Below are 26,161 nucleotides of genomic sequence, written 5' to 3' on the forward strand. Positions count from 1 at the left end.
TCGGGAAGTACCCTAGAATTACAGACTAGAAGTTTTGACTGTCAATAAATCTGAAACTATAAAAGCTAGACAATTGATACTCAATGCGTTTAATCAATTTGCCAAGGACATCTTATCCTGAAAATATCAGCATTCTACCGACAGAATTTACAGATTTGCTTTTCCCATAAGAGTCGTAGAGGGGGGGCATTGCCAATTTCTTAATTTTCCTGTAGTTTGTATGCAATTTCTAGTCTACATACCAAATTTCAGTCTTCTAGGACTTCTGGAAGTACCCTAGAATTACAGACTATGAATAGTGATGATCATCAGTGAGGGACGAAAACGGCGTATTTTAGGTATCAATAAATCTGTAACCATAAAAGCTAGATATTTGATACTTAGTATATTTGGTACATTTGCTGAGGACACCTTATACTGAAATTTTCAGCTTTCTAGCGTCATCCAGACCGAAGTTATGACGGGTCGAAAATACGGCGAAACACTTCGAGAAAAAGGTACTACGTAGCGCCCCGGCCGCCGTTTGGCTCGTCTTGGCGGGGGCACTGCCGTGCCCCCTGATACGTTAAGGTACTACGTAGCGCCCCGGCCGCCGTTTGGCTCGTCTTGGCGGGGGCACTGCCGTGTCCCCTGATACGTTTGATTGGAGAGTGTTAGTGAAACTTTTCTTCTTAACTTTTGAATATATACAAAGGATATTTCTAAAATTATAATTTTTTTTTGAAGATCTACTGTCACTAAACTAGGTAGAAAACCTGTGTCTTAGGCGATAGTGCTCACCTTTAATAATTGAAACATTTGAAACATTGAACTTATCTTTCTTTGTTTGTTTTCAGGTAAGACGCTTGACGCTTTTTGTGGTCGCTCATAAGACTAAAGAATAGATTTCATAATAGGTAAGATAAAACGACGACCTTAAGAAGAAGATAGCGGAAAGTGGGTGGATGAGGAAAGCGGAGGATCGTGTGTGGTGGCGCGCCCTTGGGAAGTCCTATGCCCCGCTGTGGACGCAAACAGGCTAATTGATTGAAGACAAAACTACTCTGATCATTATTAGAGCCTACTTGTACAGTTGTGCGTCTATCTAAGTCATCAAATGAGATCTTGATGCACCTGCTAAGCTCTTTTACTAATAGTAAAAAAATAGTAAGTAGTTTACAAAGAACAGGGGGTAGCAGGGAGTAGAAGAATTCCTATGCAGTTAGTTATCATTACTAAAATAACCGAACAAAAAATTAAATAGTAAGTTGACAAACAAGTAGGTATTTGTATACTTACCCATGTATTATCGGTATATGTGTATGATATTCTACGAGAAATATAATAGGAGTGGCTATGTTCGTTATTAGTTTAGTGCATTACTTATACGTAATGGACAAATGACAATAATTTTTGTATGGGCTAAATTGTAGAAAATTTCACTTTTAAATGAAAAATATTTTTAAATAATTAGGTATAATAGGTATAATATAAAAGTGATGAAAAACGCATGTGACGTAGACCATTGTAGTATGCGTGTGTAATTAGTTAACCTAAGCAAACCCCTGTTGACTATAGAAAGCCGATTCAGCATTTTCCTTTGATAAACAAAATGTAATCATGATATTGTTGGATTTATGTTTGTAATTGTGTAAATAACTAATGGTATAGGTAAGCCAATAAGTTATTACGAGATACCATAGAACTACACTACTCTATGAAACAGTACTTAGTTTAAATCTTATCTTCACCCGTGTGAAGCCGAGGCGGGTGTCAGTGTGATTATTTTGTTATGTTTAGTGGATAATAAATCTCAAAAACAAAATCGTCCAGACCCAAGAGTTGATCGTGGAACACATGGCACTCGTCTAATAAACAAATAAAAAGTCTAACAGCTTTCTCTCGTATAGACGAAACCTGTTCACGACAGGTTTATAGCGATTCCTATATATTCGTAAATGTATATGTGACATACGTTTAGATAATCATCAAAGATCAGCTTTGTTACTTTAGATTTTTAAGTGAACACGCTTTGTGTTATCTAACCTAAATTTTTTAAGATAGATTTAAGCTTGTCTTACCTGATTGTGATGTTAGCGACTGCTTAGGCATTGATTCTACTACTAGATGTCTAGAGTTCTGCGTCGTTCACTGTAGGTACTAAATGCAGTCTTAGATGAGCAATCCGTAGGTATAGGTGTCCGTAATACCTAGGTATCCGTAATCGCCTTCTTCGCGGCATCTACCAGAAACTATTCGCTTGGTAGCATGGCTTTGCTAGAAGGGTAGTTCGAGTATGTGGTAACAAGCCACGGCCGAAGCCTCTTACCAGACCAGACAAGAATCAATTTAGAAAATACAACTTCCCAAATTGACCCTGCCGGAAACTGCATTCGAAATCTTCCATTCATAACACCACCAGTCACAGAATATAAATAATGTTGCTACAGAATTTACCGCTATACGATAGGGTGTTTATAGAAACTGTTAAACGAATTAACTGTCATATCTTTCATCAAATCGGCTCAGTAGTTTAGGGTGGTTTAGGCGCTACGGTGGAACACACATACTTACAAAGATAGGTACATACATAGATTATATTTTATAGATAGACTGCTAATATTACCCTTCCTTTTGGCTTTGTCGTAGCTACAAACAAGCGTAGGTAGGTACTTAGTTTGTTTCGCATTAATTGAAAATTCAGTGAAATTTTATCTTTTGCTAAAAGTAGTTTTCCAGATTTCTGTAAGAATGTGTAATTTTAAAGTTTCGAGATTCAAAGATTTGCATACAAATGTAACTAAACTAGCCCGCGAAACTAAAAGGAGGACAGTGCATTATAAAATATTTTCAACAATAATTAAAGAGACAAAGTAAATGTAAAAGTAATCTTACATAATCAATGTGTCCGTTATCGCGAAACGCTATTTTGCCTCTTAGAGAGAGAGCCAGTGCGTGCGAGACCTTCGTTATTTTATAATTAGCTGAAAGTTTCTCTGCGTACTATCCCCAACACAGGGAGGAACGATCAGCGATTATGAAGTTTGGATCAGGGTGACTTTGAGAGATCACATGTTTAACACCTTATGAAAAGCCTTATGTCGTAAAGTTTAAATGTTTAAGGGTGTCTGGCAGGGGGTTGCCACGATACTAAAGTGTCTGGCAATGCATGACGTGATTTCTTATACTATTTCGAAGAACATGTAAATAAATTACACTTTATACTTTGACGTAAGATTTTTTACACCTTCTTTTACCTGTTATCCCCCAAAGCCATCGTGATCCAAAATTCATAGTCGCTGATCGTTTTTCCCTGTACTGGGGACAATTATACGCAGATTTTTTTTTAGCTTTTATAAAATAGTAAAGATCTTGTCCTCGCGGGCTCTTAGTCCATGTCGTTGTTTGATTTTTTACTTTCATTTGATAATTAAGTTTGACCAGACGTAACTAGTCTCGGAGCACTAGATCAATACATGTTATAAGTTTACTAGTTATAGAGATAAGCAATGTTATTATATAACTTGATGTAAACAAAATGGACCGTTCATGAAAGCTATTCGAAGGCCCGCGGAAGCTTAGTAGGAAATTATTTCTATGATAGAGTCACAATTTTAACGGGTGCACCGTGGTGCTAAAAAGCAGTGATTGTGTATTTTTATTAGTGACCACTTAGCTGTAGCTTTCAAACTACTGTGAGTATGGCGACTACTAGGATAGAGAGAGTACTACAGAAGTAGAAGTAGTTACAATATGTTGGCATTCTTCTTCACTCAACTTTTTGACTCAACATGGTCAAGACGTCCGCCTCCTATTCGGGAAGTCGGGGGTTCGATCCCGGGCACGCACTTTTCGGAGTTATGGTTATGGAGTTAAATGTCACTTGTGACGGTGAAGGAAAACATCGTAAGGAAACCTGCATGCCTGAGAGTTCTCCATAATATTCTCAAAAGTCTGTGAAATCCGCCAATCCGCAATTGGTCAGCCTTTTCATTCTTAGAGGAGACCTGTGCACCAGTAGTGACATGTAGTGAGCAGGCGATGGGTTGATCATTATGAATGGTGCTAAATCGTTTATATTCGTTCGAACATCTCATGAAAGATATAGCTATAGTATGTATTGTTATAGATATTTAAAAAAATGCATGCGTGACAAACCACTATAACGAAAGTCGTAGAATGTGTTTACACAAAGAGTTTGTAAGGCCCATCTTTACCTTGAAAATGTAGCTTTTGTATAAATCGAACACCACATAAAGTTACTTAGTAAGGTAGTACTACTATACCTAGTAGGTGGGTTATTTTGCTAGCATTTCGATTTTAAAATATTACGTTATTAATTTTGAACTTTATCAGATTCATTCACAGTTTTTCGCTAAGTCGGTTATCGCCTATATCTAATGCAAATGTAACTCAACAAATACAACTCAAAATGTAACTCAATCAAAGAGCAACACTAAATTAATCATTTTTTCAGTAACAATATCGAATCCTCTTATTAGAAGGCACGAGGAAGGTACTTACTTGATTATAGTAAAACTAGCTTATGTGCACGATTTCATCCGCGTAAATTACGCAAATTTTAAAGCTCTATTTTACCCCCTTAGGGGTTGAATTTTCAAAAATCCTTTATTAGCGATGTCTACGTCATAAGGGCTATCTGCATAACCATCCCGCTCCGGCCAGTAGTTTGAGCTGTGCGTTGGTAGATCAGTTAGTCAGTCGCGATTTTCCTTTTATACCTACTTATAGGTATTTAAGAACTAGGTACTTCATTTTTAATAGGTAGGTAGTTAGGTGCTAGATAGGTATCAAATATTTGTTGGCTAGTCCATACTTAGTACGTTCAAATAGCTAGAGCTTTACTGAAAATAGGTTTTAATGTGTTGACGGCTTTGAAATTAGCTTTTAGCGGAAATTTCCCATACACCGACCTTTCGCACGCGATTTCAAACTGCACTGTTGTATAACGTTAGACGTGAAGTAACTAAATAACTATGGATAAGTTCTTAGAAATTTATTTCCAAAGGCTTTGGCTGGGTTATCTGAATTACACTAGGTAACATACCAGCTTTTGAATTTCGCGAAATTGATTATCGCGCGTGACTGCGATTTTTACTGTCTCGCATTGTTTCGGTCACGATTTATGAGCTCCTGTTGTAAGTATATTATACTAGATTATACCCGCGAATTCGTTCATGTGGATATAGGCTTTTAAAAATCCCGTGAGATCTTTTTGATTTTCTGGGATAAAAATTAGCCTATGCCCTGTCCCGGGATACAAGCTGTCTCTTTACCAAACATCAAAATTGATTAAACAGATGGGCTATGAACAGCTAGCAGACGAACAGACAGATAAACACACTTTCGTATTCATAATATTATAATAATATCGAAGTATGGATTATACTATTAGTTTTTTTATTTATTTACAAAGTTGCCTAAAGAAAGAAGTTTTTGTAAACAATAAAAATTATTAGCATTCATCACTGTTGCATCAGTTTGGAGTAGGTCGGGAATCTCGATATTTATTATGATCACGTGGTGCGTGTGCAAAAGCTACAGTTACTATCCAAGTTTATGGTACATACATAAGGCATTTAATTGAGTTATGGAGCAGCATCTGGCTTGAGATCTAATAAACATACTCACTTTGACCTTTCTAGTTTGAGTTATTTACAAGTGTAAATTAAAAATGTATTACACCCCCGACAAGTGACGGTTACAGTAACTAGAAAAGAGCTGATAACTTTCAAACGGCTGAACCGATTTTCTTGGATTATGTATAGCTAAGAACACTCTCGATCTTACCTTTCAAAACAAAAAAAAAAACTAAATTAAAATCGGTTCATTAGTTTAAGAGCTGCGATGCCACAGACAGATACACACGTCAAACTTATAACACCCCTCTTTTTGGGTCGGGGTTAAAAACTGAGACACTAGCAGCTAGCTGTACTGGATTGCGGTAGCCGAGCAATCTTAAGATAGAGTAGTGATCATTTTGTTCTATAGGTGGTACGTATTTTGACTGCATTGTTAAATGTAAAAGTTCTATTAAAAGTAACTTTAGTGGAATGTTTAACTGCAGTGCGGTTGTAATAAATAAAAGTGCCTAGCTATTTACAGTTAAATACAATTAATATTGGCATTTACTTGTGCAGTTGGTTTAATGTAATTTTATAGGCTTTTCGAAGACCTTTATAATATTTCGATATTATTTCAGCATAGAAGAAGAGACCACCAATTTTTTTTGCTAAATTAATATATTCTTTCACTATGGTAATTACGTTAATTACTATAGTGAAAGACTTAATTTACTTACAAATAACAATCTATTAGTAGACACTCTGTCATATATGTTTATATTTTTGACTTTAAAGGGTTCCCCGGAATTTAATTTATATTATAAAATTTCTATGTAACTTCCATTAGAATCGGAAAATGTAGCTAAATATGAAATAAATAAAGTTTAAAAGCTCATTTTTATTACTGAGCTTTTGTAAACAAGAGTAAAGTTACATGTTTACACGACTCAAGCATTACCTCGTAAGACAAACGATCAAAGGTGGCTGAAGATTCGCGTCCTTTCACTTTCCAGCTGCTACTGCAGTTCCATTATACTCCGACTTTTTACTTTTCCTGATATAGCTAGGCATTTTACGCATATGCGAAACTTCTAGATCCGAAGTCATGCGATCGAGAAGTTCGCTAGTGTCGAAAATCGATAGCGCACTTCTCGATAAGAAATCGATCTAGTGCGTAATTCCTCATAGAATTAGTACCTATAGTACTATGGCTCCTTTGGATTCAGTATTTTCCGGTTCAAATCGGATGCAGTGCGTAAAGAGCCTTAGGAGATAGCAGGTAGGTACTTTTTTCAACACATAAGATCTTCAGAGTTTCATGATTACAGTCTATTTAGAACGAACTTAGTTTATCGGCTCCGGTTCCGCTCGGTTGTAATTTTTGGGAATTCTTCATTGGCGGGGGGCCAAATTATAGTGATAATAGATATAGGTACTTAAGTACATGCAAAATTTAAAATTTCTAGGCCCAACAGTTTTTTGTTTCGCTTTTTACATAGATATACATAGGTATAGAAGATTTCCATTAGCACAAAGAGAACCTACAATAGATCCAATTAGATCGGTGGTTATCATTCACCGTTAGACACTAAGTTAGCGAATCAGCATGCTGATTGCTGGCATAAACAATCGTCTGTCAATGGAGACACCCGCAGTCGATGGTTGCAGGCTGACCCGCATGGTAGTTCCGCAACTTTTTGCCGGCGGCTTCGTTGAAATGAAAGCTGTTGCGAGTCGCTTGTATTTACCACGCGTAAATTACTTCCTCACTTTATACGGAACTTTAGTGCACTTCATTTTGAGTTTTATGACGTCAGTCGCGCCCATATTACGAAATTTTGATGGTTTGCAATAATAGCTCCTCAATTATGTATTTTTATGGTTAAAATTCATGGAAGGTAGGTAAGTAAAATATTATGTACTTAATCCTTGTAGCTGAGTTAGCAAGAGGGATAAAATAACGATGTTATCGTTAGAATACTTATCAGAAAGGATATCTTTTTTATGCTTAAGATGGGGGATTTCCTCTTAAGATATCCGATGTACTAGGAAAAACATCGGGTTAAATGTAGGATTTTTACTGGATAGGATATTGGAATGTAAACAAATATCGTCTCATCCTAGACTGAACTTCTGTGTTTAGCAATAACAATAAGTAGCAGAAGTCGATGTCTGTGTTTGCAACTTTGAAACACTGTCGAACAAAACATCGTACCTACACGTGATTTAAACAAATATTGGTTTCTTTTTATATTGATTTTGTTTTTGAATCTTTTACTATTTTGTACAGTGTTTGTGACAACCCTGCTGCCAATCTGCACTTGGGCAGCGTGGTTGGCTAAAGCCTGCCCATTCTGAGAGGCTCCTCACGTTTATTAGTGGGCCGGAGATCGGTTGAGATGGTAATGATGATGAATGTACCTACTTGAATATTGTGACATCTGCCCTGTGCTAGTTTACTTGTACAAACACAGTCGAAGTCGGTACAGTGACGTTGTCTTGTTGCGATACGCCCATCGCATGTCACGACGGTCATTCAACGCGAATCGTGGTTACGTGCCTTCGATTTATTCACGTAACTATTGATGTATTACGATCGGTTAAATGTCATTCTTATACCTACCTCAATACTTCGACGAAATAAGGAGTGCGATCTAAGTGCGACTGAATCTAAAAGGCCATAGATTCAAACCTCGAAAGTTGCCCTTAAGTAGGTATTTACTAATACTTTAATATTTCTTCATCTTCATCATTATGATCAAATCGCCAGTCCACTACTGAGCACGGGTCTCGTCTCAGAATGAGAAGGGATTAGGCCGTAGTCTGCCACAATGGCCCAGTTTTCAAAGGTACATGAAGTCCGTCAATGCGGATTGGCAGACTTCACACACCTTTGAAAACATTATGGAGAACTCTCAGGCATGCAGGCTTCCTTACGATGTTTTCCTTCACCGATAAAGCAAGTGATATTTAAGTAATTGCTTAAAACGCAAATAACTCAGAAAAGTTTAAATTAAGTTAAATAAAATCTAAAACCTCATCGAGAGAGACCAGCGCGGCAAGTTATTGTAAAGTCCGGTCCGATAGAATTGATCCAAAACATAAACAAATACACGTAGGTAACTTCCTTAACACTTTTCCCGATTTATTTTTATACCTGTTGTTGCTGGAAGCATTGCCCCTTTGAATGGCCAAACTAATTACTTGTCCAAGGTAGCTGCCAGCTTTTGGGTCCTTTGGCCGACTCGGTATTCGATAATCCTTTTCGAAATTTCCTCAAAGTGAGCTCGAGCCCCCGGGCCCCATGGCCTCGAAGCAGGAGTCTCCACGCCAAAAGGCACAAAGGATTTTATTCTACAATGTATTATCAAGGTCCCTTGACAATAGGACAAAATATGGTAACTCCACGCACACCTGCCGTCTGTTAACCGAGACCGGACTGACATGGGAATATAACTTTCATTGTGAAAGTAATCGATTATTTACTAATTAAGTTATGTAAGCTCTCGTGTGGTCAATCACTCATGGGAACTTATTAAAACGTAATGCTATTAACCAAAGGTATTTATAGAGGAGACGTATTTTTTTTTATAACAAGCTAAAGTTCAAAACAAGATGAGTGTCTTAAAAACGCTTACATATAATCATTTATTATATTAAATGTAATAATTATTTATTTTTCTGCCGCTTGGTATATTTTAATTTGATTTTAATAATTTCATATTTATGTACTCTGAATTTTCTTAGTTTTCATTTGGAATCCTATATCAACAGTAAAAAAATATTTAGCCCCTCTTTGTTGAATGTTACCATCCGTCATATTGATTAACCCCCCAACCCAAAAGAGGGGTGTTATAAGTTTGACGTGTGTATGTATGTAGATTTTAATTTAGTTTTTTTTGTTTGAAAGGTGGCTTGATCGAGGGTGTTCTTAGCTATAATCGAAGAAAATCGGTTCAGCCGTTTGAAAGTTATCAGCTCTTTTCTAGTTTTTCTATAGAGGTTTTGCGTCGGGGGTTTTAAAGTTTGAGTTATAGTATACCTATGCTACTTACACACTTAAAATTAAATCTCTAAGTATTTATTTTAATATACCTATAGACTTTTTTATATTTTGTCCGTTTGGATTTTCAATAGGTACCAGTACAAGTAGGTACATCGTTCTAACTCAACGATAATAATAATTTGGGATTAGGCAATGTCTTATAGTAATCATTTATTATATAAATAGGTACTCATGTAATAAAAATTAATTTTCAGTCGTTAGCAAATGTTTATCTTACAAAATAATTATTTAAACCAAGCCAACTGGCCTTTCATTTTTTATTCAACCGTATGGGAAATCAGGCAACTATGAAATATACGGAAAATGATAATTAGAAAGATCGTAATTAAAATAGTAGAGTTGAGATGAGATCATTGTAATTGTAATTCAATGTAGGCCGAAGAATAGGACTGCCGTGGTTATGCAAGATCTCATTTAAAAAAAACTTAGTCTGTCTGTCTGTTTGTGAGCTACTTATTACGAATTCACCCATTCGTTCACGATTGAACTAAAACTTTGTATATTTGCTTTACTAGAATATGAACAAGATAAAGATATAGATAACACTATACCTATTTCTCTTTTCAAAATACCACTGGAAGAACAGGTAGGTACCTACCTAATCGTTTTTTGTGTGAGTTTTTATATGTACCTATTATAGATATATTTTTGGAATCTATTTCATTTCATAAAAACTTTATTAGGAACATAAAATACGATAGGTAGTTACTACAGCTTATTTTGCTGTCTTATTTTTTTTTAGTCTAGTGTTGAAGATTAGAAATATAGGTACCTACTGTAAAAACCAAAATTTGTGTACGCAATCAAATTCTCAACCCACTTATTGATTTCCGATAAATCAATTACAATATAAAACAAAATTATACTATTTTATTTTATTATTATATATAAACGCAAAGTTTTTGAAATAATGGTGTTACTAGTCTCTTGCAAAATATTATATCAACACAACATTGCGTTGGCTTACATCTACCGGTCGTTACTATCTATTACGGCTAAATAATATACAATTAAATAAAAGATCTCCAATAATATTGTCGATTATCGTCAAGTCTCGATCGTTATGCGTGATTTATCTAATGTCTGGCTATCGTCACGTATATGATTGTTGTGTTGTGACATCCGATTCGAGATTTTAGTACGCACGTCCCCATGTATAATTTTTTTTCATCTGTTGCATTGTTTACAATACAAACAACAATTTAATACTCTTTTGAAGGGTTCTAGATAATTTGTGGTATTCGTATTTTTCGGCTGCAGTTACAATCGTCGGTAATATTTTTGGATTCTGGTAAGTCACATGACAACCTGTGTATAATGTACCTACTGCTACAACCGATGATATACGAAACTTCCAGATAGGCAAAGCTTATAGCAAAGTATTTTAAAAAGTGAAAAATTCATAAGTGAAAAGTTGTGTTAGTGATTCAAACGTGTAGTGACACAGACTATAATTATAGATATCCATAATGACGCGGGTTTTATGCACCTTTTGACACCTACGAGCGTGTTTCAAAAATGGCGACCAGTTACCAGGGGTGCCTACAACCAACAACACACCACCAAGGGTCCTAAAAGCCAGCCATACCTACTGTGCTTACCTATTTCTTGACTCGCCAGCTCGCCAGTGATTGTTGAAGACACATAAACGTAAAAGTCGAAGTCGCGGGCATCAGCTAGTATGAAAAAAAAGAACAAGTTTTTTTAATTTTTAATTTGGCTTCAGAGTTTTGCAAGCCTGTGTAGGTATCTACCTAATTGTGTAGTTTTGGATCAGAGATGTAACCCTGAAAAGTCACTGAAAATATACAAAGGTACAGAGACACTTTCGCGTACCTAACCAAAGTCTTAGGCACTTGACGTAATTTGCGATGGTCTTAAAATATAATGCGATTTTAAACAATAGGAAGTTCACACGTTTGTATGCTTTAATATTTTTGCAATTAAAATATTTAAAAAAAATTCGAAAGCGCTTTCATTATTATATAAGAAGTTACTCAAACAGAGTAACAGAGAAGTTTCACATAGACATGATATTTCTGGCTTTATCTCTGCAATTAAAACATCAAGAACTCCTAATCCATACTTCCATACACATATTAAAAATGCGAAAGTATGTCCTCCTATGTACTAGCTTTTCACGGCCCATCCGTTTAACTGATTTTTATGTTAGTACAGACTATAGAGCAGAGTTAGGCAGCTTAGGTACATATTGGCGAATGACATATATTTGTCTTGGAAAATGACACCTCGCAAAGTTATATTCCTCAGACTTTATCTATAAGCTAATTCCACGTGGACAGAACCGCCGGTATCATTTATTTGGGATAGCTTACGTCCCGTACTAATCCCGGAAAAACGACGAAGTGTTCCCTTGGGATTAAATAAAACCTAAATCCACGCGAACAAAATAAAGGGCATCATTAAAGCGACTTTCTGCAGAATATAGTAGAAAATAATGTGTTTCTTTATTTGTGCAGTCCGATGAGATATTATCGTTTATTTTTAAAACACAATCAACCTTTATTTGACCTTAATGACAAATTATGATGTATACGCTAAGGCAAAATGATTGGCTGTTGTCATTTTAACCTTGAGCATTGACGCATTGAGCATCACCAATACAATAAGATATTAATTAGCATCTGCCTAACAGCATGCATGCTAGAGGCATGAAAGCACTGTCTCCGTAAAACTCCTTATAAAACCTAGACGCACTTAAGTATATGGGTATATCCTGTGCAATTTTGGTCTACTGATAAATTCGCCCAACTTCGATTTATCTTTTGTAGTTATCATTGCATCTACATTTGGCATAGTCTTTGTTTCAATTATTGTTTTGCAAACCATAATAACGTCTTATCCGATTGGTCTTTGAGTGACAATAAGACACCCCTTAGATGGCTTGCTTGGTAGGTATGTTCAGTCTGCCTAGAATATAAAATAAGTTTAATAATGATAATGGTTATATTATCTACATCAAACGAAATCACAAGATAACATCAAACGAAAGTGAACTATAGTAAAAAGTAATCAAACTTTCGTTTTCGTTAATTGTGCTTATAACCGGCAGGTATCTGGTTACCAGGCGATAAGTTTAATGTGTTATTCTCTAGTTGGTTGGTAGCTAAAGAAGTAATTTACTGTGATAATGAACATGGGGATAAAGAAAAAGCATTTTAAAAATATGTTTTTATACTAGTATCCTAGTACTATCTACTTGATGAAGCCCGCGTATTTGTCGATGTGGGTTTAGGTTTTTTTGGAAACTTTCTGCTCTTCCAAAATAAAAAGTAGCCTAAGTATATCCGTTTCCGGGATGCAGCTATCTCTGTACTAAATAAATGATGCTCCCGGATTCGTCCACGTGGATTTAGGTTTTGTAAAAATCCCGTGGGAATTCGTTGACTTATCGCGGCAAAAATTGTTCCATGTCCCTTTCCGGGATGCAAGCTATCTCTGTATAATCCCAAATAATTCTTGCAGACCCCTAATTATTATAATGAATAACATCATTACCTTGACCAATTTGCTGGTCTTGGGAGGCAAACAATCAATCACACTGCAAGTACAAATCCTAAACAATGCAGATTTTTTGTTACGTATCATCTCTATTGTTCTGTTGTCTTGGGGATCATCAAGAAAATTAGTTTTCTAAATTATTGAAAGGTGAAATTAATAAGCCTTTCAACTCGAAGGTACCTAATCAACATTATTGTTATCAACAATTGGTATTTTTTCTTGTCCAACATAAATGAAATGAAAAAAATGAAAATCATGTGATGTTAATCCAAGGTATAACCTATTTCCATTCTAAATTTCAGCCAAATCTGTCCAGGTTTCTGCGTGAAAGAGTAATAAACATATCTACACACAAACTTTCCCTTTAGAATAAGTGTGATGTGATGAAGATTGGCTGCAGTTTTTCATTAAAATACATCTAAGAACCTATTTTTCATAAAATATCAAAAATGCACGTAAATAAATAATCCCACTATAGACTTTTTTATGAGCATAGTGCTCATAAAAAAATCTATAGTGGGATCTAACGCCTAATAGGTACCTTCAGACTTCAGTATTATATAGACAAGCCACGAATGTCTCACGAAACTGTTAAAGGTCAATGACTTACTCGTATTACGCGTGAAATATTAACAGAGGCATTACATAACGTAATGTGCTATCCAAAGCTAACAAAAACCCCACAGGTGTAGAGTGTAGACCGTACGCACCGGTGGGAACGGACCACACAGGTGATATGCATACATCAATTTGCGCATGCTTTGACATTTCCTGTATTCTTGACGCTGATTTTCCGTTAGATGTCCCTGGAAAACGATTTAGGCGGAAAAGGCGTTTCTTCACCCGTTTGCGGACCGTAATATCGGTGTACAATATGCCATTAGGGGACGGGATAATATCATAAATTCTGAGATAATGCGGTAGCCATTTGCTTGTGGCTTATTCAGGATACCTACTGTAGCGATTTACCTATACGTTTTGATCTCAGAAAAAAAACTTTGAAAAAAGAAAATACAGTTCACAGGATAGACGTAGAATAAACTGCCCGATAGTGGTCCGATGGATAGTTTTTTTATTATTAGTAGGTACCTACCTACCGCAACTGAGCATTACTAGGCGTTTTTCTATTCCTTCCTGTGGGAACTCAGGGATGACACCTATCCAATTTTTAAAGAATAAGATAGTATCGAAATACTATAAATAAATTTCACCCAAATCATTAGAGCGGTATTGAGAAATCAATTACAAGTAAGTTTATTATATAGCACACCAATTTACACTTTCTCCGTTTAGGATTTTTAGTATATAAAGTAAAATAGTAGGTATAAAAATAATTTTAACGGATGCCGGTTGCTGAGTAGAGAAAACTTACCAACTATAGATAAGTACCTACTTACCTTTCAAAAGATGAAGCTTTTTTGGACTTCATTAGAGCTTCAATACAATTGATCGAGCTGGAAACTATGGGAGAGAATTTAGAAGATGGAAGAATCATGCAGAACAGCTAGACATAAATTGCAGCGTTGGCAGGCCCCCATAGAATTGAATAGACTACATCCAAAGAGTCACAGGGTACCGCTGGGAACAAGACCTGCCGGTCTGGAGTGTACAATTTCTTTCTATATGTCACATTTTTTTTGTGTGATAGCCCTTCAATCGTGCCGCAAAGGAGCAACGGATTGATGTGGTATTTGTATGGATAAAGTTAAAGACCTGGAGGGTGACATATGGGTCTCTGTTGCCTTAATAAAGAACTCATTTGTGTATTTAAGTATTTATTTATAGGCGTAAAGTGTTCCCACGGGATTTCTAAAGACCTAAATACATGCGGACGAAATCACGGGCATCAGTAATTAGTGATGACTGATGAATAAAGTATAGAGACCTATCAAGGCATTAGAGATAGCTTCAAGTTGGAGTTTCAACACGGGTTACATGTAGGTAACAGAATATACCTAACATTTAAGCAGCGTGGGAGAGTATCTCGTACGACGATGAAACATGTTGCTCCCAGACTTTCCCGATTATCTAGGAGTTAACATGGAAGTAACACGATATTACGGAACTTGACTTGGTTTCAGCTGACCTTTCTTGTTTGTAAAGTAGAATCCAATAAATTCTGTGTCGGATTTTTAAGCTACATATTTCGTGTAACTTTATTTTTAACCCCTGACCCAAAAAGAGGGGTGTTATAAGTTTGACGTGTGTATCTGTGTATCTATCTGTGGCATCGTAGCGTCTAAACGAATGAACCGATTTTAATTTAGTTTTTTTTGTTTGAACGGTGGCTTGATCAAGAGTGTTCTTAGCTATAATCCAAGAAAATCCATTCAGTTATCAGCTCTTTTCTAGTTACTGTAACCTTCACTTGTCGGGGGTGTTATAAATTTTTAATTTACACTTGTGAGAATATTTTTATGTTTTTTTAAAAAGATATATAATTATTTCCATCGAATATTTATTTAAATACTTTATACTTATTTTCAAGATTTCTTTCAGTCAGTTTCTTTCTATCAGTTGGCAGATAATAATTGGATCGATTATTTCTTCAAAAATGCCATCCTTTTCTGTTTAAAATATTGCGGATATAATGTCCTAATTTAGTCCTATTGATTTATCTACAAAAAGCCGATATTATTTACTTTGTGTCAGTATATCGGAAGTCAGAACAAGGAATGTTGATATCAGCTTAATAAGATGATTTGTATGTACCCGTATAATTGATATGCTAAGTAGATGTCAAGGTGAAAGGATTTTGTTTAGCGGCGAGCTGGTTCAGATTGGCATCGCTCCAGTCAGAAGCATGTTAAAGGGTCAAGTTCATTCATTGCCTTGCAAAGCCTCTTTGCCTAGAAACTACATTAAAATATCAATGTTCTGTTTAAACCTACAAGCAGCGTAAGATCTTACGCTTTATCTTCAGCGTAAGTACCGCGGCCATATTTTGCGACATGATAGGTACCGCCTGTTGCAGATAATTATAATGGGTACAAGTGTAAATTAAAAATTTATAACACCCCCGACAAGTGAAGGTTACAGTAACTAGAAAAGAGCTGATAACTGAATGGATCTTCTTGGATTATAGCTAAGAATACTCTCGATCAAGCCACCTTTCAAACAAAAAAAAAACTAAATTAAAATCGGTTCATTAGTTTAGGAGCTACGACGCCACAGACAGATACACACGTCAAACTTATAACATCCCTCGTTTTGGGTTGGGGGTTAAAAACAGCTGCAAAAAGAGAGGTGAGAAGAAATAAGAAGCAATGGCTTCGTATAACATAAGGGAGTGGATTGGCATAAAAACGGTCGGGGAACTATTCCGCCTAGCCATGGACAAGGAGAAGCTTAAACAACTGACTACTGACCTTCAGTAATGGAGAGGCACGTAAAGAAGAAGATGTTTAAACCTTCCTATATTTATTTATTCTTCCTCTTATCTAGCTTCCTCTTATCTTCCTCCTGTATCTAAGCTCTGCCACTCTATCATAAACCGAAAGACGTCCACTTCTGGACTTAGGTCTCTTGTAGAGGCTTTCACATGCCACGGTCTTGCGACACCTGAATCCAGTGGCTCCTTGCGACCCGTTTGATATTGTCTCTCTTATCATATCATGAGGTTGACATTCCAACACCTTGAGACCCCAACGATTATCAGTTCTTTGAACTACGTGCCTCGCTCATTGCCATTTCAGCTTCGCAACTCTTTAAGCTAGGACTGTTATTATGTTTCTATTACGGATCTCCTAATTTCTCTCTACTTTTATTTATATCTCGCTATTCCCTCATACTCCCTTTCATAGAGCGAATACTCTACTTTTATTAGATGACCGGATGAAAGAATTCAAAATCTTTAAATCTTGATATCCAGACAACATGTAAGAACAATTCATACTAATATTATAAATGCTAAAGCGTGTCTTTCTGTCAGTCTGTCTGCTAGTTTTCACGGGTCAACAGTTTGACCGATTTTGGTGGGTATAGGCTAACTGCCTACATTCCGGGGACGGACATAGGCTACTTGTTATCACGGAAAATTATACAGTTCCCACGGGATTCAAAAAACACTAAATCCACGCGGACAAAGTCGCGGGCATCGTCTAGTAAACAATAAGTATTCAATTTCTGAGAACAAAATTTCTTCAAAAATGATGCCTGCTTCAAAAACTTACCTTATCATAATGAGGATATGCTCAATAAATTGCTCACGTCGCGTCTGTAGATTATAATCCGTGGAGTTTATGTAAACGTTGCTCATTGTAGCGACACATGGATACTTTTACTTCTTCGGTTTTGAGAAAGTAATGGGTGATAACTGATAACTGTATGGACATGCACGACAGTCGCTACGTGATCTTGATAAATACGTTAGAATAGATAAACATTGTGTATGTTGCAGACAATTTAGAGCCTCGATAGCTCAACGGTTGAGGAGCGGATCGAATTCCGAAAGGTCAGCGGTTCAAACCCCACCCGTTGCACTATTGTCGTACCTACTCCTAGCACAAGCTTTACGCTTAATTGGAGGGGAAAGGAGAGTATTAGTCTCGATTATCATGGCTAATATTCTTTATTTGAAAAAAAAAAAACAAAAACAAAAGCAATGGCTTAAAATCTGCATTAAATAAAATGTCAGTAATCTTAATGAATAATGATTAAGCAAAACCGGCAAAATACAGGAGTCTATCACATGGAACGCACGGATACTGGAGATGTTTTAGTTAAAACAATTTAACTCCGTCTACCTACAAAAATGCACGGACCAAATTTTGTAACTTTGATTATTTTCGCGGAAATCTGGCAAACCACAGATGCAGATATTATTAATTTGTATAATATTATTTGATTGCTTTGGATATATTCAAATTGGAATCAAACTCCATTTGTATAGAAAGCAGGCCGGATACACTTCGGTCTACAAGAAATTATGAAATCATTTTTCAGAATCTAGAAATTATAATTATCTACCTAATACGTTCATCGTGAGAATGAGGCATTCTATAATGTTTTCAATATCACATAGCATGCGACATAATATGTTAGGTACCTATACCTTCACAAATGGTGGGCAGTTGGGTAGACAGTTTCTAAATTAGCACGTTGAAAAACATGTTCGAACGTTATTATTTGCTATTTACTATCAATATTGTAACATATCCGTGAACGTGAACTGTGGAATGGCACCTACCTAACTGAGGTGGCTTTAAGTGCATATAAACTGCTGTCTGTGCTGTTGTGTCGTGGTGTGCCGATTAATATTAATTGTAGCTTATCTTGATTACCATCGCACCAGAGCCCATCTACCAGTTAAAATAACAGCAGTGCATTGTAAGCAATTTTTCATATAAAATTGTACTCCGTCGCATCACGATTTATGAATGATGAAGAATCCATTAGATTTGTATTTAATAAGGAGCATTTGGCTCGGTACAACCGACTTTTCAATATTCTTGGCATATTCGTGGCACAATTTTACACGAGTATCTGACTGTTGGGTACTCTACCTTAGTAATTTTAACTGATGTTGGGTATATTTTTAAAAACAACGATTTTAACTGTACCGATCTACAATTTTCGGTCAAAAATAGAAGCTAAGTAATTTCAAAACAGTTTTCACGGATAAAGATATAAATGTCTTACCAGGATGTGTATTTCTAATTAACATTTCAAAAGTCGACAAATAAATATTTTTGCATTAGAATGCATGTCATTGACCTTGATCTTCGTGATGTATGACAATCACTTAGAAATCACATAAATATTCATAAAATAGTATTATAAACGGTAAAATATCGTGTCTGCAAAAATACGACGTCACGAAATTTTGCCTGATAGAGCAAAGGTGAAAACGCTCGCATAAAGTCATTCTGCCACCTATCTGCCTACATAATATTATTATATTATGTTCGCATAAACTTCGCAAAATGTAAATAATACAATATCACTATTATTTTGCTGCTTTAAATTAAATATTAATTAACAATTAATAGAATATTATCATCCAAAAATATCTAAGTAACTAGGTATATCTTCAGCTGACAGTGCTTCAATGCAATAGAAATAGAAATCTCAACAAAGTTATGATTATTATGTTATAACCATCGATGGTTATAACTTTATACGCATAGGTTGGTACTATTCTGCCATTTTGAAATTCAAATTGAATAAGTTTTTATCTCAAGTAAACACATAATTTCTCTTGCTAGCCATCGCATATTATTTCTCAACGACGAATATTATTCATGAAAATAGATCTCCACAATTATCTTATGTGTAAGAAAATAGAGTTTATTACAGTTTCGTCTAGCGGCAAACGTATGTTTGCGGTTACACAATGTGTATTGTGTGTATATTCACATATTATGGCCAAAGTCCCAGAGATAGTCGTGAAAGTTAAGATTCAAGATTCACCCATTAGAGTCTGAGAGCAATTAGTTTGTTTAACTTGGTAAAAATAAAATGTCCTATGTTGTTGGTTTTTCCTATAGACCAACGTTAAAGATAAATTTCAAACCCCTATTTTGCTCCCTCAGGGGTTGAATTTTCAAAAATTCTTTCTTAGCAGATGTCTATGTCATAATAGTTAGTCAGTCAATCAGTCATTTTTTCTTTTATATATTTAGTTTTTGTCACTAAAATGAAAGTAAGGTGCACATAGGTAACAAGTGTAAATCAAAAATTTATGACACCCCCGACGATCCAAAGTATTTGAGTTTTCCAAAACATCATTTGCAAATAAATAATTATGTATTTAGGCAACGTCCATCTTGACAGCTTGACATTTGTCTATTGACATAATATTATGAACCTAACGGTTATCTAACCTTCTTTTTTACAAGAAAACTAGAAAAGAGCTGATAACTCTTAAACGGCTGAACCAATTTTTTTAGATTATAGCTAAGAACACTCTCGATCAAGCCACCTTTTAAACAAAAAAAACTAAATTAAAATCGGTTCATTCGTTTAGGCGCTACGATGCCACAGACAGATACACAGATACACAGATACACAGATACACAGATACACAGATACACAGATACACAGACACACAGATACACAGATACACATGTCAAACTTATAACACCCCTCTTTTTGGGTCGGGGGTTAAAAAGAAAGATGAAAGACTAAATTAATACTAAATCAATAAATCTATCTAATACTTACCTACCTAATATTTTGATTTAGAATATTCTACATTCTAATAAAGTCTTGATGTGTGGCGGTCACTAATTATGTACCTTGTAATCATGGGCGACAGCCTTTATTACCGGATTATGATAATTAATAAGATAATCATTTAATATTATTTTTATTTATACGTAGCAGGCGTAAGATTGAAAATTTTTATTTGATTTGTTACAGCTTTTCTTTTTAGAATTACAATTTTTCTTAGTAAGCTAGCATTGTAAGCAACAATAGTGCAACAACGCTTTCTTGCAGCTTTTCACACGACATCGAGATATGTCGCACTGATTGTGCTCGGACTCTGCGAGTTCTTCATCATTTATCAGTCTGCGGACTTTTATTTGTTGAACATGGCCTTCCTGGTGAACGCCATCCCACCTTGTCCTTTCTCATCCATCCGCTTTCCTCCATTTTCCCCCTCTCTGTACATACGTCGTCCTGGAGGCCCAAGGCTACGCATAAACGAAGCTGAAATACGAAGTCCTAGAATGAAGACCGCGGACGTTCTGGATCTTATCCTTCAGGGAAACAGCCTAGCTCGCTGAGCGAGCTTTTAAGTTCTGTCAATTTATACGGAATCTTGACACCTATCCGTCCCTTGTTAGTTTGTCATGAATCATCTTTTCGTATGACATGAGTCTGAGATCATATCAAGATCATATCACAGTTAATAAATAAAACATAATATACTCAAGGTGGACCTACAGTGTCCATATAAAGACTTATGTGTGACAGATGCCAAGGCGATTCGGCGTATATGTACATGTAGCCTTTATACACAAACTCGGAAGTGATCTATAAGAACAAAAACAACTTCCACTTTCGTTTCGCCATTGACCTAGTAATTATTTATTTCTCAGTTTATACAGGTTTTTTGCAGCCGTTTCCTTTCAAAAGTGAATAAAATATATCATTATCAACCGATAGACGTTGCTGTCTCTTTTAGGGACTTTCACACGCCACGGTCTTGCGCCGCCTGAATGCAGCGGCTCCCTGCTCGTTTGATGTCGTCTCTTCCCATAGTGAGCTGCCTTCCAATGCTGCGCTTTTCGATGTGAGGCCACCTTCTTAGCATCTCTGGACCCCGACATCTATCGGTTTACGAACTATGTGCCCTGCCCATTGCCACTACAGCTTTGCAACCCGTTGAGCTACTCGTATGTCGGGTACTCTGGTGCTCCTACGGATCTCCTAAATTCTGTTTAAATCACTTAGAGAAACTCCAAGCATATAGCTCACTCTCCATCACCCAATGAGAACTCTAAGCGTTCTTATGAGGACCTTATCTTATTACAATAAAATATAATCATTTTTATAATTAAGTAGGTACCTACGTTAATGAAAGGAGAAGTTGATAACTAATTAAAATAAGTTCTACGAATTGAATCGGATGTGATGTACAACCTACTTGTTATCTTATTAAGATATGAAATTCTCTACACGTCTACTTAAGTTTAGTCGTGTGTTAGTCATGTAGCACCTAGTTACAAGGTATACTTAAGTATTATTTATTTCATTAATTAAATTACGTCAAGGCCAAGGAAGAAAACGAGATATTTGCGAGACCGAGAAAAGAGTTGCAAAAACTAACTAAACATAATAAAAGATGTGATCAATTATCATTATTTTATAAAATATAAGAAAATTCTGTTGTCCTGATTGAACGAAACGAAAATAGATTTTTAGGTAGGTAAGTAGTTTTACCGAGGCGAACTTTTTAAAGTTGCTTTTTCAAGTACGGCGTAGGTAAGTTGTAGGTATAAATCTTTTAGACTTGTCACATATGTAATTATCGTGATGCCCCCTTTCTATTTAAAGATTTAAGAGAGCACAAACTAGAGTATAATTATGTGAAAAACTATTGTGGTGTCGACTAAATGTCTTTGAGAACTAGTGATTGTACTGATGATAAGTCGTTGAGACAATTGTTTTTACGTATCTTTGAATGCAGTTAGTGGTTAAAGCATTTCTTTCTCTGTGATTTTGCTGTAGCTGTTAGTTTAACCATACCGATAATCCATATTACTTATATTATACTCGTAAATGCGGAAAAGTGTCTGTTTGTCCGCTAGCTTTCCACGGTCCATCTGTTTAACAGTTTTTGACGAAAGGTGCATCCCAGGGAGAAATATAAGGGCTAATTTGTATCCCGGAAAATCTAAGAGTAAAAAAAGAACCAGCGACTTTATATTAATCATTTGAGTTCTTAAATGATTAATATAAAGTTGCTGGCATCATAAAGCCACTGATAATTAAATAAATAAATAAATAAACATTAACCCGAATATACGTTATAAAATCGCATCTTCAACGTTTCACTCTGGGGTATTTAATATTATACTAATAGACAAAATCCATTTTCCGTTTACGCTAATAGCAAAGTTTTACGATGTCTAATAATATTAAAATCAGCTTTCAAATCAAATTGTATGGAAAAGACGCTTGCTCAAGAAATCCTACTTACGTATTATGTACAATCTAATCTTGATGCTCTCTTTGTCTAAGCGGAAAACCGATTTGGTCTAAATACCTAATGGTCACTAAAAGTTAAAAATATGAATACTAGTTTTGTACACCTATGAATATAAATACCTACTGATAACCCATCACACTAATATTATAAAGGTGAAAGTTTGTATGTGTGTGTGTGTGTGTGTGTGTGTGTGTGTGTATGTTTGTTACTCCTTCACGCAAAAACTACTGGACGGATTTGGCTGAAATTTGGAATGGAGATAGATAATATCCTGGATTAGCACATAGGCTACTTTTTATCCCGGAAAATCAAAGAGTTCCCACGGGATTTCAAAAAACCTAAATCCACCCGGGCGAAGTCGCGGGCATCGGCTAGTTAGGAATATTATCTTCATGCAGCATTCGTAAGCGTCCATTAGTAAAGTTTATAGCCTTGTTCTTCCCCAGGTTCAAGCTATATCTCTGTACCAAACGTCAAAATCGGTCAAACGGGTTGACCGTGAAAAGTTAGCAGACAGACAGATCATACACTTTCGCATTTATAATATCAGCATGGATATAATAGATATGCAGTCAGATGGAACAAACTACATATTTGAGAACCTAATTCTTTAGCTTTCTTTCATGCAGACATTGCGGTTTGTTTAATTATGTAATATTTGTGTGAGGCTGATGGTTATTACACACTGAAGATTCATGCAAGACTTAGGTGAAAGTTGTTAGCACATAACTACACTATTAATAAAGAAAAGAGTACCTAAGGCGGTTCAAGCTCACTGTGTAATGTGACTCAGTAAGTTGCCACACGTTTTCGTATTTCCGGATATGTCCTCAATTTTTAATTTTTCAACATACATAGGTACACCTAAGCATCATTGGTAGGCAGATATATTGAGATTTGAAGAAATTCATTATCATCATCGTCCCCTCACCGGCCCACTACTGAACACGGGTCTTCTATCAAAATGAATAGGGTTTCGGTCACAGTCCACCACGCTCGCCATGTGTGGATTGGCAGTTTCACACACCTTTGAGAACATAACGGAAAACTCTCAGGCATACAGGTTTCCTCACGATTTTTTCCTTCACCGTTAAAGTAAGTTACATTTTTAATTGCTAAAAGCACACATAAGACCGCGATTACAACTGTAAATTTTACTCACGTAATAGCTTGCGTAATTAATTGACGATAAATTTACTATCGTAAGTGTTTACATTAGTGAATTTGCTAACCATGCAAGCTACTTACGTTAGTAAAACTTATAGATGTATCCGCGGCCTTATGTGCGTTTCTAGCAATTAAAAATTTAACTTACTTTAACGGTGAAGGAAAAGGCCTAACTCTGAAAGTTAGTGGTGCGTGCCCGGGATCGAACCATGTCTGAAATAAATGCTTGCTTATTTAACGGATTAATCCTAATTAACGTACTCAATATGGATACCCTAAATTCACCTCACCCAGTTTACGCATTCGGAAACGAACTAGATATTATGTTGAATGTTTTTATTAATCGAATAATCACATCCGGAACTGTCCATATCAAAGACGGAGGGCGGAAATCGAATAAATCATGATTTCTAGTTTCTTTTTGCTATAAATACAATATTTACGTGTTATTATTTATATGTCATAACTTGTTGGAATACTATGTAACATGCTTACAAGTTCGTTGCTGTTAACTGTTTTCTAATTTTCTTATTTATTGTTACAACAAGCATTATACAAGTGTAATAACTAAAGACATCTTTATTTCACTGGTAATTACGATACTTTTCAACCTGCTCATCGCTAGACGTTTACGTAAAAGATTTTTGTATTGATCATGACACAAAATTGCATAATAAACTTACTATTTTAGCAATTAAAGTATCGAGAGTGATATAAATTAAAAGTCTTTCATAATAAGGATTTAATTCCTAAAAATCAAACATGGCACTAATTCCATTTAAGATGGATTGAAGACTTTCTTTTTGATTATGTTCGTTTTAAATAAATTATTACACCGCTGCTACTTATCACTTAAACTAGCGCATATAAAAAGTAGTTGATGATAACAAACCAATGCTGGGAAACTCATTCTTTCTTCTCACGCCTGACAATCTATTGTTCATCCATAGTATAGAGCTGCATGCTTTCTAACTTATACTCTGCAGCTACCTCGAATGCTACCATATTCGCATGCGATATCTAGACTGTGCTTTGACTTGAAAACGAGACAGAATTATGCCGTGACATAACTTTGTCTCGTTATAGACTCAGGCTGAGATCTATATAGCGCACTTTGACTGTGCTCAGACTTAAGACACGGTTAAAACGAGACAGCGTTATACCGCTGGCATATAAATCTGTCTCGTTTTAACTGAAACTTAATTCTAAGCAGAGTCAAAGTGCGCTCTTGGTAAAAGGGCGGGAAAGTGCTTACTTAGCTTTCGCTAACTTATTAATAACTACAAACCTGACATTGGCTAATCTGTGTAAAGTCAGAAGAGAAGAAAAAAAAAGTGCGGTCTATTGATCTCAGCCTCTCACTCACTCTTCTTCGTCATTATTAATCGTCGCCCGCTCCATAATGGCTCAGCTATTGGCACTGCCGCTGGCGTCACACGGTTCTCATTTGTTATGAGAGCAAGAAGTATTCATGTTGCTTACGTACGCCGTTGTCCTTGTCCCGCTCAATTGCCTTCGTTCATACTTCATACCTCGATCCTACCGTTACCATCACCACACACAAATCATGAGCGGACAGACCGGTGTGCCCCTCACCGGTAGTAGTAATAGGTAGGTAATTAAATCAGTTCACTTGTAATGAGTGTCGGAGATGTGCTATGATGTCAGCCTAAAGCATTCTACTTACGACACTGCAGCAGGGCCGATTTAGGAGGCAACAAGTGTAAATTAAAAATTTATCACACCCCGACAAGTGAAGGTTACAGTAACTAGAAAAGAACTGATAATTTTCAAACGGCTGAACCAATTTTCTTGGATTATAGCTAAGAACACTCTCGGTCAAGCCACCTTTGAAACAAAAAAAAAAAACTAAATTAAAATTGGTTCATTAGTTTAGGAGCTACGATGCCACAGACAGATACACAGATACACACGTCTAGCTTATAACACCCTTCTTTTTGGGTCGGGGGTTAATTAGATTGAAGCAATCTAGGGGGGTCCCTTACTCCCTACACATGGGTCTGCCGCTCAGTGCGTGATATCGGATGCATATCTGCTCCTGCCAGCCGATCTAGGAGGCAATCTAGGATCCGACCTAGAATGATCCTACACACTACATGTTAAGGAGGCAATCCAGGATCCTCCCCACTTTTTTACCCTAAATCGGACCTGCCGCAGTGTCGT

The 26,161-nt window shown here is 36.1% G+C and overlaps 1 protein-coding gene across 1 annotated transcript in view; it reads left to right on the forward strand.

Annotated features, from left to right (window-relative positions):
• Positions 1 to 26,161, forward strand: part of LOC123870808 — a 72,948-nt gene that overhangs the window by 28,967 nt on the left and 17,820 nt on the right. The gene's annotated exons all lie outside the window — the stretch shown is intronic.

This window comes from Maniola jurtina, chromosome 13, assembly GCF_905333055.1.
Source record: "Maniola jurtina chromosome 13, ilManJurt1.1, whole genome shotgun sequence".
In the NCBI taxonomy this organism is placed as follows: domain Eukaryota; kingdom Metazoa; phylum Arthropoda; class Insecta; order Lepidoptera; family Nymphalidae; genus Maniola; species Maniola jurtina.